We start from the raw sequence: 13391 nt of genomic DNA, 5'->3' as shown, positions 1-13391 counted from the left end.
TTACTTTCGTGCTGGAACACTGGTCTACTGGGGGTAGCGTACTAGTAGCAAAGATGGACATCGGTGAAAGTATATACGATACAAGAATCAAAAAACGTTCCAGCAAACATAGAACCGCAAATGTGCCGTTTACTATCGTCTTCTAACCAAACTGTGTGCCTATGGGGTATCGCCTCAGTTGTGTGACTGGTCTCATGATTTCCGTCAGAAAGGTCACAGTTCGCAGTAAGTGACGGAAAGTCATCGAGTGAAACAGAAGTAATATCTGGCGTTCCCCAAGGAACTGTTGTACGCCCTCTGCTGTTCCTGATCTTCATTAACGACGTAGGAAACAGTCTAAGCAACCCTCTCAAACTGTTTGCAGATGATGCTGTAATTTGCCGTCTTGTAAAGTCATCAGATGATCAAAACCAACTGCAAAACGTTTTAGACATGATGTCTTACGGCGGGAAAAGTGACAGTTGACTCAAAATACCAAAAAGTGTGAGGTCATCCGCATGAGAAATAAAAGAAATCCGCTAAATCTCGGTTACACGATAAAACACGAATATCTAAAAGCTGCAAATTCAGCTAACTGCTTAGGGATTAGAATTACGATAAATTAAACTGAAATGATGACATATATTACGTTGTGGGTAAAGAAAAACAAAAACTGCGATTTTTTGGCAGAACATTTAGAAAGTACAAGAAGTCTACCAAAGAGACTGCTTACCGTTCAGTACCCCTATCTGCCTCGTCATCATGAGTATTGCTGAGCAGTGTGGGATCCCCATCAAATTGAACTGACGGAGGATATCGAACAAGTTCAAAGAAGGGCAGCTCGTTTTGCATTATCGCGAAATAGGGGAGAGAGTGCCACTGACATGATACTTGAATTGGGTGGCAATCAGTAAAACAAAGGCGTTTTTCGTTGCGGTTGTATCTTCTCGTGCAACTTCAATCACCAACTTCTCCTCCGATTGTGAAAATATTCTGTTGGCGTCCACTTAGGTAGGGAGGAACGATCGTCATGATAAAATAAGAGAAATCAGAACCCGTACAGAATGAATTGTTCTCGTTTTTCCCTTGCGCCGTTCGAGAATGGAGCGGTAGAGAAACAACTCGAAGATGAAACTTCCTGGCAGATTAAAACTGAGTGCCTGACCGAGACTTGAACTTGGGACCTTTGCCTTTCGCGAGCAAGTGCTCTACCATCTAAGCTACACAAGCACGACACACGCCCCGTCCTCACAGCTTTAATTCCGCCAGTACCTCGTCTCCTACATTCCAAACTTCACAGAAGCTCTCCTGCGAACCTTGCAGAACTAGCACTCCTGGAAGAAAGGATATTGCGGAGACATGGCTTAGCCACAGCCTGGGGGATGTTTCTAGAATGAAATTTTCACTCTACAGCGGAGTGTGCGCTGATATGAAACTTCCTGGCAGATTAAAACTGTGTGCCGGACCGAGACTCGAACTCGGGACCTTTGCCTTTTGCGGGCAATTGCTCTACCACCTGAACTACCCAAGCACGATTCACGCTCCGTCCTCACAGCTTTGAAAGGTAGAAGACGAGGTACTGGCGGAATTAAAGCTGTGAGTACGGGGCGTGAGTCGTGCTTGGGTAGTTCAGGTGGTAAAGCAGTTGCCCGCGAAAGGCAAAGGTTCCGAGTTCGAGTCTCGGTCCGGCACACAGTTTTAATCTGCCAGGAAGTTTCATATCAGCGCACACTCTGCTGTAGAGTGAAAATTTCGTTCTAGAAACTTGAAGGTGGTTAGATGAACCCTCTCTCAGACATGAAACTGTGAACCGCAGAGTAATAATGTAGATGTAGAATTGTTTATGTGTGGTTACGAAACGCTACTGACTTCACTGTCAAATATTCTCCCGTTAGAATAAATGTATTTGAAATATTAACTACTCAATCAGGTCCCCATGTGAAACGATTCAAATGGTTCTGAGCACTATGCGACTTAACTTCTCAGGTCATTAGTCGCCTAGAACTTAGAGCTAATTAAACCTAACTAACCTAAGGACATCACACACATCCATGCCCGAGGCAGGATTCGAACCTGCGACCGTAGCGGTCGCTCGGTTCCAGACTGTAGTGCCTAGAACCGCACGGCCACTCCGGCCGACGGTCCCCATGTAACTGGGCTTAAATTTCACCTGAGGTCTGCCTTAACAAGAAGTACAATATCGCTTCAGCATGTGACCATGCTATAATTTACTGTACACTGTTACCTGTTAGCAAAGGTGTTCCACGTGTCACTTTCACATTTTGATGCTGTATTGCACTTAACTCTGTAGCGAATTACAAATTATTTAACGACCTCCGACACCCCCCCCCCCCCTCCCATGCTCCCCTGCCCATCCGGTAAATCTTGACAACACTGTGTAATTCGCTGCTCCAGTTCTTTAACAATATTGTAACCGGCTGTTGTTGCCGGAAGGTACGGACGAGCGGTTCCCTGCTAGAGGTGCCGACGATGTAGACAGTCTGTCGATTGTCCGAACTCATATATGAACGCAGCAGGCAGACAGTAGACGACAGGCTGCGACGAGCCAGGTAGTAGCCACAGCTGGGCAGGCGAGCCCAGCAGGACTATCCGGGCGATGAACACGGGACTGTCGGCCAGTGGGCGGAAGCGGGCGGCGGCCGTTGCTGGGCTGGCCGGAAGTCGCGGCTCGGCCTGAAGGTGGCGCCAGGCGCTGGCAGCGCCGGGCTAAGGCTCATTGCTTCGTGACCCGGAGATGTCGTCATAAATGGGAGACGACTGGCACGGGCTGTACGTCACAGAAGGGCCCAACTTTAGCGCTGAGTTGGCGGAAGAGTCGTGTTTTTGTGTCGTAGGGAAACTTCTGGAGCGGGAGCCGACGACCAGCGTCCTGCTGTCGTTTTGCATCAGTCTGTCAAACGCGGCGGTACGGAAGTGACGGCATCTGCTGAATTGCGATATCGGCAGGGACGATGTCCGACGCGTATAGTGCGTCCAAAACGCCGTGGCCGCTAGATGCGCTGTCGGATGTGGTAGCTTGGGAAGCGCGGCAATGGTGGGGGGCGGTCAGAAGCGCTGTAGGGGAAATGCCGATCGCTGGAGGAGAACTGAAACCTACGCTCACAGTTTTTGTAAATATGAATTGGGCCTCGTCAGCACCCACGCTTGTATGGTGACCATTCAAAAAGATCTACTGTCACCTCTGCTTTCATTAGTATCTAAAAAGAATTCCGCCGAAAATGCAGCGATTTACTTTCGCCTGGTTTGTTAACCATTTGTAACTTTCAGCCATTTGTAACTTTCAGAGAAGTGTCATGAGTGGCGAATTTTGAGTAAAACCTACGCATTTCTGTCATTTCCATGTTAAAATTTGCTACTTTTGCCAAAACACAGCCAAGTTTACACAGTCTCGCCTCACTAACATGTTGTGCAGGCACAATTGCGAGAGAATGCTGAAACATTGGTTCATTAAGTTTAGTAAATGAAGAAGTGAGGAAAAATAATATTTTATTTATTTATTTATTTATTGTTCCGTGGGACCAAACTAAGGAGAACTCTCCATGGTCATGGGACGAGTCAATACATGAAATTATAACACGATAGTAGAAACAGATAAAATGAAATATAATAAATGTATTCAGGTGACAAGTCGTAAGTTTAAATAAAGAAAATCAACAATGTAACACTGGAATTTGCTTAATTTTTCAGCTCTTCCAGGAGCTCCTCGACAGAATAGAAGGAGTGAGCCACGAGAAAACTCTTCAGTTTAGACTTAAAAGTGTTTGGGCTACTGCTAAGATTTTTGAGTTCTTGTGGTAGCTTATTGAAAATGGATGCAGCAGAATAGTGCACTCCTTTCTGCAACAGAGTCAAGGAAGTGCATTTCACATGCAGATTTGATTTCTGCCTAGTATTAACTGAGTGAAAGCTGCTAAATCTTGGGAATAAGCTAACATTGCTAACAACAAACGACATTAAAGAAAATGTACTGTGAGGGCAATGTCAGAATTCCCAGACTATTGAATAGGGGTCGACAAGAGGTTCTCGAACTTACACCACATATAGCTCGAACAGCCCGTTTTTGAGCCAAAAATACCCTTTTTGAATCAGAAGAATTACCACAAAAAATAATACCATATGACATAGGCGTATGAAAATATGCGAAATAGACTACTTTTCGTGTTGAACTGTCACTTATGTAAGATACTGTTCTAATGGTAAATAAAGCAGCATTTAGTTTCTGAACAAGATCCTGAACATGGGCTTTCCACAACAGCTTACTATCTATCCGAACGCCTAGGAACTTGAACTGTTCCGTCTCGCTTATAATAAGCCCATTCTGTCTGATCAAAATATCGGTTCTTGTTGAATTGTGAGTTAGAAACAGTAAAAACTGAGTCTTACTGTGATTTAGCATCAAATTATTTTCCACAAGCCAGCAGTTTATAAAAAAAGCACGTCTTCGGAACAAAAAAAGTCTAATGTCTTCACTTATGTTGCAAAGCCCAAAACACTTCTCATTTCACCAGCTATCGACGGCCCTTAAAAATCACATTGTTCCATCAAAAAGTTTGTAGTTAGTGGAATAACATTGTAGACAATGAAGTTTTACCTAGTAGTGATATGGCTATCATTTGTCAAACTCTCTTTTCGATATCACAAACCAGTTACGAAATATGAGGAATGTTGTGGATATTTCACTCTGGGTTTATTGCTGACGCGGCTCGATCGCAGATGAGTGTGCTATGTCAGATCAATTTTCTCGAGACTGGTGACAGATAGATAACTCTACCCAAGTCTAAAGAAAAATTCAGTATGTTAGCTGAATTTTATATGCAACAACGTATTATGTAATATGCACCAAATGCAAATCATAGCGACCTCTATTTTTCGTTGCAAGCTTTTCCGAATTCCGTGCAGCGTCGTACTTCCACACAAATATGACAAAAACTACGACCATCAACGAAATGATAGGCACATCATCGTGAACCTGATATATACAGCTATAAGTAAAGCAAAAATAAAATTTTTTCACCGAATAGTTTCTGTAATATCATTTGAGAAAGATTGTACGGCGTGCGCCACGATTCTGTCATAGCTGACCGGCAGAAAGGTGGAAAACACTTGTCGGCCTCCCCTTCCGAACAAACGAATGAAGTCGCCCAGCGCTTTGGACGCTTTGGCCACTGCGCATCGGCCACCCTGTGCTGTGCGAGCTGTAGCACTTGGTTGCGCCCCTGTTGCGGGTCTGGGCTGTTTTCTGTGCTGCTAGAGCTCTATTCCGCTACATGTCCTCTTTCCTTAGATTAATCCATACATACGGATTCCTTAAGAATCCGGCTGCAGCAGAGACACTGATTTTTCCATCATCATTTCTACACTTCTACTACAGTTTTTCGTAACTTTTCATCTTTGCCAAGTGGGGACCAGGTGAACGTCGCTTGTGGGTGAAAATATTCTCAAACCAGCCCCGCAGGTAACGCCACGGTGTAGCAGAGAGCTGGTGTTACAGTCTTGCTGGCAGATAGCGCTTGCGAGATTTTTCCACTTCATCTTTCTTTGCACAGGTAGCAGTGTGTTGTGGATCAGTTACTCTTCTACCACTATTTCACAAATGTAAAGTGGCAACGATACATATTTCCTTAATTTCTTACGTTTTTGAAAGTTAATAGCTAGCGAAACATAAATCCCATAATCACAATCCTTCCAATCACACAATGAAGATTTGTACAACCAGTTGTTTCGGCTGCTGGTGAATCTTCCGGGCTGTTAAGTCGTCGTCCAATAAGCATTTCCTGATCTAGCAGAATGAAGAGTACCTTTGAAGGTGTTCAACAAAATGTCAAGCACGAAAAGGCTTCACGGAATAAGACAAAACAACCACAGATACGGCAGCAACATCATCCTTCTGCCCGCAAACTCATACTCGGAGCCAGGGGTTGTTCCTGCGGCGGTAACGGTTTGTCACTGCATGCCCCCTCCCCCCCCCCCCACCTCAAATATAACTTGTTATCTGCTGCTTTCAATTTGCAAGAGGCGCCTGACACTTCACTAATAATAAAAACAAAATAAATACACCATTTAATTTCAGTACAACGTACGAGACGTTTTAATGTGATAATAATAATCTCTTTGCATTAATTCTTAGTGCATCCCTTTAGTATAACTTCCAAAAAATTTCAGTTCAGATAAATAACGCATCTGAACAGCATTCTTCTAAAAATGTCAATGTGTCAGTGCAATTGTATTAAGAAGTATAATAACTCTGTGTATTGTGTATTGAACCAGCGACTTAAAAACGACGGAGAGGCTTCGTCCCGCCGTAACCCTGAGTGGTACACAACCCCACAATAGGCCACAGCAGTCCACCCACCCTACCGCAGCCCAACACCGAACCCAGGGTTATTGTGCGGTTCGGCCCCCGGTGGATCTCCACCCTCCAACCCCCCACCACCGCCACCACTGGAACATCTCATACCAGACGAGTGTAACACCAAATGTTTGCGTGGTAGAGTAATTATGGTGTACGCGTATGTAGAGACAATGTTTGTGCAACAATTGCCGACATAGTGTAACTGAGGCGGAATAAGGGGAAGCAGACCGCATTCGCTGAGGCAGATGGAAAACCTCCTTAAAAACCACCCACAGACTGGCCGGCACACCGGACGACGACACTAATCCGCCGGGCGGATTCGTGCCGGGGACCGGCATGCCTTCCCGCTCGGGAAGCAGCGTGTTGGACTGCGCTGCTAGCCGGGCGGGCATAACTCTGACTACGTCGTGATTTACGTATTTTTAAATCAAATAGAAGTGAGCACTCACTGCTACCAGTATTCCATTCGGCACTACAACTGTGAACAGAGGTCGGCAGGCAGTTGCTGTGTTAGCGTGTAAATGAGGAGAGAATACTGTTTCTTTCAGTAATTTCCTCCTACATCCGAAGAGTCAGTCTTCATTGTTTTTTGTTTTTTATTGGAGGGTTTTCCCTTTCTGTCTTACTTTATCCAACTTCCTATGATTTGCCAGTCCTGCCTGTGACCTATTTTATGTTTTATTGATGTGTCTGGCTTCATGTGTAAGGTTTATTCTCTAGTGCCTGTGGCAAACCTAGCTTACTACTACACAAAACAGAAAGGTACACAGTCCCAGTTTTTACACAAATTGCAGCATATGATATAATACTGATCGACTTCAAAATATGTGTTATAAATTGTTTTTACGAAGTTAAGTTAAAACTACATGCAATGGTTAATCATATTTCTTGTCTCTAACTGGTACCAGCAGACTCAGATGCTTACATCCAGAGCAGTCACAGCTGAACTGTTCCAGTTAACTGGATCGTCTGTCACTGATTCTCTGCAGAACAACAAAAAAATCATAATCTACATTATCTAATGGTATCCAATTTCTAATAATCTAATAATCATCGTGAAATATGTTCAATAATATGATCTATTCATTTTTTTAAAACACATTTATAAATATGGCACTACAACTATCACTCTCTTTTCTATTCTCATCATTAACGACATTTTTTTTGATTAACTATTCTACATTTGGGTGTCACCTCATGATATCATCAACGTGTAACACAGTAGCAACCCTGTACAGGCACTTGTTCTCCACAGCTCCCCTACGGTGCTTCCTCGCTATGCTGCTAGGTAAAATTATCTTTTAGGTGACTACAACGATGGACCAACCCCTGGACGGACAGATATCACCCATCAGAAATCTTTCCTCTATGTTAGGAAATATTTCGTAATCACGTCTTCGACAATCGCTGCTATCCCACACTTCCTGCCACTCTTTCATTCAAATGGCTCTGAGCACTATGGGACTTAACATATATGGTCATCAGTCCCCTAGAACTTAGAACTACTTAAACCTAACTAACCTTAGGACATCACACAACACCCAGTCATCACGAGGCAGAGAAAATCCCTGGCCCCGCCGGGAATCGAACCCGGAAACCCGGGCGTGGGAAGCGAGAACGCTACCGCACGTACACTCTTTCATTAACTTATTTCTTATTTCTAATTTACTATAAGCATAATAGCCCACGTTCTCAAGGACCTTCGCTCTGTGACGTATGCAGAGTCAATGCATCGCTCACCTACGAGGTGTGATGATAACTGTTTACAACGTACCACAGCGGTGCAGAAGTCGAGGCGAAGAAATTGATGCAGAACGCTTGTGGTCTATCAACCAGGAAACAATCTCAACTAGCGTACAAAAGCCACCTAAGGTACAGCACATGTGCGTCGCGCATGATTTTGGATAAAATCGTCCTTTAATATCAAACAACAGCTGTTCTTGCATTTAACAAAATGTGACATAGACGCATGTGTAAATTTTATCTCAAGATGTGGTGAATATTATAGCATAAAACTACCAGTTAAATCGTTTTATTTGTCCAGCCTTCTTACTGTGAATCTACTGTGCTTGGAGGGGTTAAGTTTTGTCAAATTTTAAACGTAATTAATTTTTGCTCAACGTTTACAAAAGGCATTTTTCCTTCACTACCTTCACGGCGTATTAATGAAATAGCTGACTAAGCCGGTGGCGTAGACAGAAAGAGGATATTGAAAATATTGGGTGGCGTGCATGCACTGTAGTTTAGGTGGCTGTTGTAGTCCAAATTAATATTGTTAGGTTGGTGCAAAAGCTCGTAGCGTTTTTGTTTTCCATGTTGGTATTCCGATTTCTATAGATTTATTTCTCGATTCTCATTTTTGGTTTTTAGTTCACTGTTGCTATTTGAGATTACTTTCTATCATTTTGTCATTTGGAGATAGTGAGTGGAGCTGTGGACTCTAGAAAATGGAGAGCCAATTGGAGAAATCGGAACATTTCCGACATATTCTTCTGTTTGAGTTTAGTAGATAGGAGACCAGCAGCGGAAGCAGCCAGAAACACTTGCGCTGTGTATCGGGGTAATGCCAATGGACAGAGCACGGCAAGAAAACGGTTTTCTCGTTTTAAGGGAGATCGTTTTGACATTAGTGACTCTCCACGTTCAAGAAGACGTTCAGGGTTTAAAGAAGATCGTTTAAAAGTATTAATCCACAATGATCCACGTCAGTGTCATCGAGAAATCTCCGGGTGGCCAAATGTGCATCCCTGCTTGCTCAATTGGCTCGTTAACAACACAGAACATTCCTATCCTGCACCTTTACTGGTGACGAGAAGTGGTGTCTTCATACTAACATGAGGTAAAGAAAAGGATTGTTGAGCCCAAACAAAGCAGCAACTCCCTGTACGAAGACCTGTGCGCATTCACAAAAGATAATATCATGCATCTGGTGGATCAGTGACGGTGTGGTGTACTATGAATTGCTTCCACGAGGTGTAACCATTACTGCTGATGTTTATTGTCGACCACTGAGACGTCTTGCAGACGCAATACAAGAACAGTGACCAGGATGATTGGGTGAAGTGATGCTCTTCCACAATAACGCCCGCCCGCCTTCTGCTAGACTGATAAAAGACACTAAACAGGAGTTGGTTTGAGCTATCATTCGGCAACCACCTCATTCACCTGATCTTGCACCGCAGACTTCCACCTTTGCAGCTCTGTATCGAACAACCTTCAAGGAACTTCCTTTCCGGCTGAAAATGAGCTCCGAACACGACTCGACGAGTTCTTCGCCCCAAAACCACAGAATTTCCACAGTCTCAGAATCGAAAAGTTACCCCACCTTTGGCATACTGTTGTAGATGGTGAAGGAGATTGTATTATTGATGACTAGTGCCTCTGTTATGTGTACCTGTAGTGTTTATTAAACTCAAGGAAAACTATGAACTTATGCACCAACCCAATATGTCCCAGTTTGATAGATCGCAAGTGTCCTATAGCAAACAGTTTGTCTCGATTTCACTATACCACTGTAGAACGTTTAACCAGTTACAGTTTACACCCTGTGTATAGTACGATGTAGTGTGTATGTGTGAAATCGTATGGGACTTAACCGCTAAGGTCATCAGTCCCTAAGCTTACACACTACTTAACCTAAATTATCCTAAGGACAAACACACACACCCATGCCCGAGGGAGGACTCGAACCTCCGCCGGGACAACCGCACAGTCCATGACTGCAGCGCCAAGACCGCTCGGCTAATCCCGCGCGGCAGTACGATGTAGTCAATTGGCTGAAACTGAATTACGAACGGTGTCGGATTTTTGTTGTTGGCAGCAGGAGCAGCAGCAACCTGCGAATGCGAGTCTTTTCCTGCCTGAAATGCTCTCTGCAGACAACCAGGCCGCTACCCATTCGTGTATGCCACGGCTCAGACAAGCAATCGGAAAGTATCTCGTGTTAAAAGTACCCTAGTTTGTAGTTTATAGAACTGCTTGCCACATTTAAAACTCTTAGTTCTCAAGCTACCTTATTCTTCCAAAGTTAGCCGAAAAATTTGCAAGTTGTTATCTGTAAAAAATAAAGGCTTTTACTGAAAAGGTCTGTTCTTTATGTGGGGGGGTGGGGGTGGGAGGGGGAGGCTGTGATCCATACTTGCATGGGCTGGTCGCCACACTCGGATAGCTTGTGACTGTCAGTAATGTAGGTGCACTGCACAGATAAAAAAAGTCATAGATTTTACTCCATACATGCACTCTATACGTACACTTATAAACGGAATAGCCTTCCACATTTTTGGCTGAGACATACTGTTCCGTAATTAAATTAAAAATTGTTTCCATTCCACAGTTCTTAATATGGTTCTTACTAACTTTTTCTTCGTTGTAAGGCAAATACTGGAACTGGAAATTCCCTCCCAAATATTTCCGACAATTACTCCCTCTGCCCCACCCATAAGCTCGTCTGCTATTTGGCTACTAAGACCCTTACTCTACAACAGGCCACAGTTTAAATAGTCTGCACTGCCTGTAGCGATATGGTATAAAAAGTATTAATAACAAAATATCCCTCCACGAATGACTGGCTTCTAAACCTCATCTGTTCTTATCTCAGTACCTGAACAACGATTTTCTTCTCTAGATCTAGTAAGCGCCTCCAACCACGATTCTGATCTTCAACTTAAACTTCAAACATAAGCAGTACCAACCACGAATCTGTGTCACTGCCTCCTTCCCATCCCATCGCACTTCATACGTCACTGAGATCCACGTCTAATTCGGCATATTCCATCTACCTGCAGGAGTGTCCCAAGGATCAGTTCTATTCCCATCAATATACCTTCTTTACACAGCTGATATGTCCAAGTCACATACTGCAGTCCACCTACTCCAGAATGCAGACGTCATTGCCTTCTTGTCCTCTATTAAACAAACTTTTCTCTTCACAAAACATATATTCGTCTCCCCTCCAGCAGTTTCGCGGAATGATGGAAAAACAACCTGCCAACTCTGTCTTCCTGGCTTTTACCTCACGCCATAAAATTTGAACATTTATTTTATTATTTTATGTATTGTGTGTTGTTATAAAGTTTTGACATTTAGGCTAAGTTTATAAGTTATATAGATCTGTAGCTGCTTCTCTTTTTTCTCCAGCCCTTATAGTAAATCTTCCAAAAACTTCAATAAATATCGATCATCAAAATTTAGTACTGATGTCAACCATTGTATATTTCTCTTCTTCGAGAATTACTTTTTTTTTACCATACAGTTGATATGACTTCTTTACAGTAAATCTGACATCTAAGTATCGCTGAATTTATGTTATATCAGGTCTGTTTAGACTGTAAAGAGAGGTGGTGCGTGAAATGGGAACCACAGTGAACACACAATTAAGCCTTGTGCAGACGTTTTGGGCAGAGACTCTAGTATCCCTGTCGTGCTCATCACATTGCTCTTTACAGTTGTAAGCGCACACTGAGCATTGAAGGTGTCTAGAACAATACAGTCTCCAGCCAAATTTTAGGACCTTATGAGAGATTTTGCCAGATGCCTTGCAGCCCGCGTAAAACTGTCATGCTTTTTCTTCTTCATGACAATTCTCGCCTGCACTCTGCAGGTACAATGAAAATGCTCATGCAGCATTTTCGATGAGAAGTGTTTGATCACCACAACATAGCCCATCATTAGCTACTATGAGTTTCGTGTCTGCTCACATGAGCTGCTCACTATGAAGACAACGTTGTGGCACAGAAAACGAGCTGTAGCCCAGCATAGAGAAATGGCAGAAAGCCCAGGGAGCTGCCTTCTATGACAAAGGTATTGGAAAGTTGGTACAATGCTATGACAATGTTTAAGTCAGAGCAGCGACTACGCAGAGAAGTAGCTGTAAGGTGTAGCTAACTGTTGCACATAAAACGTTTTTTATTTTCACAGTGGTTTCCATTTCACAACCGATCAGACCTTACTTTCTGAATAGGCCTCATTTATGTAAAGCAGCATGTTTGTCCGTGTGTATGACCGGCATCTCCTCAACTAGACTTTGCATAGAAACAACAGGCCTCACAAGTATCAGCACCACAGAGTTTATATCTTCCTAACTCTAATAGGATCTCGCATATAGGCCTTTCAAATCAGCCTCCTTTGCTGGGCAACCTACACGTCAGGGGCAAGAAACAGTCTGGCCCCAACATGTAGGCTACCCTGCTGGCAGGCGTATTGCATTGGAGCAGTATCGGCCTGCTTTATCAGACCTGCTTTGCATGGTGGCCTGTATTGTCAGTGCCAAATAAATGATTTTGAAGCTCCTGATGTCTAGCCTACCAAGCATGACAGGTGTTTTGTGGAAATAATATTCGCCTGCTTTAATTAACTATACAGGGTGTTACAAAAAGGTATGGCCAAACTTTCAGGAAACATTCCTCACACACAAAGAAAGAAAAAATGTTATGTGGGCGCGTCCGGAAACGCTTACTTTCCATGTTAGAGCTCATTTTATTACTTCTCTTCAAATCACATTAATCGTGGAGTGGAAACACACATCAACAGAACGTACCAGCGTGACTTCAAACACTTTGTTACAGGAAATGTTCAAAATGTCCTTCGTTAGCGAGGATACGTGCATCCACTCTCCATCGCATGGAATCCCTGATGCGCTGATGCAGCCCTGGAGAATGGTGTATTGTATCACAGCCGTCCACAATACGAGCACGAAGAGTCTCTACATTTGGTACCGGGGTTGCGTAGACAAGAGCTTTCAAATGTCCCCATAAATGAAAGTCAAGAGGGTTGAGGTCAGGAGAGCGTGGAGGCCGTGGAATTGGTCCGCCTCTACCAATCCATCGGTCACCGAATCTGTGGTTGAGAAGCGTACGAACACTTCAACTGAAATGTGCAGGAGCTCCATCGTGCATGAACCACATGTTGTGTCGTACTTGTAAAGGCACATGTTCTAGCAGCACAAGTAGAGTATCCCGTATGAAATCATGATAACGTGCTCCATTGAGCGTAGGTGGAAGAACATGGGGTCCAATCAAGACATCATCAACAATGCCTGCCC

This window comes from Schistocerca cancellata, chromosome 2, assembly GCF_023864275.1.
Source record: "Schistocerca cancellata isolate TAMUIC-IGC-003103 chromosome 2, iqSchCanc2.1, whole genome shotgun sequence".
NCBI classification, from domain to species: Eukaryota; Metazoa; Arthropoda; class Insecta; order Orthoptera; family Acrididae; genus Schistocerca; species Schistocerca cancellata.
This window is presented reverse-complemented; position numbering follows the sequence as displayed.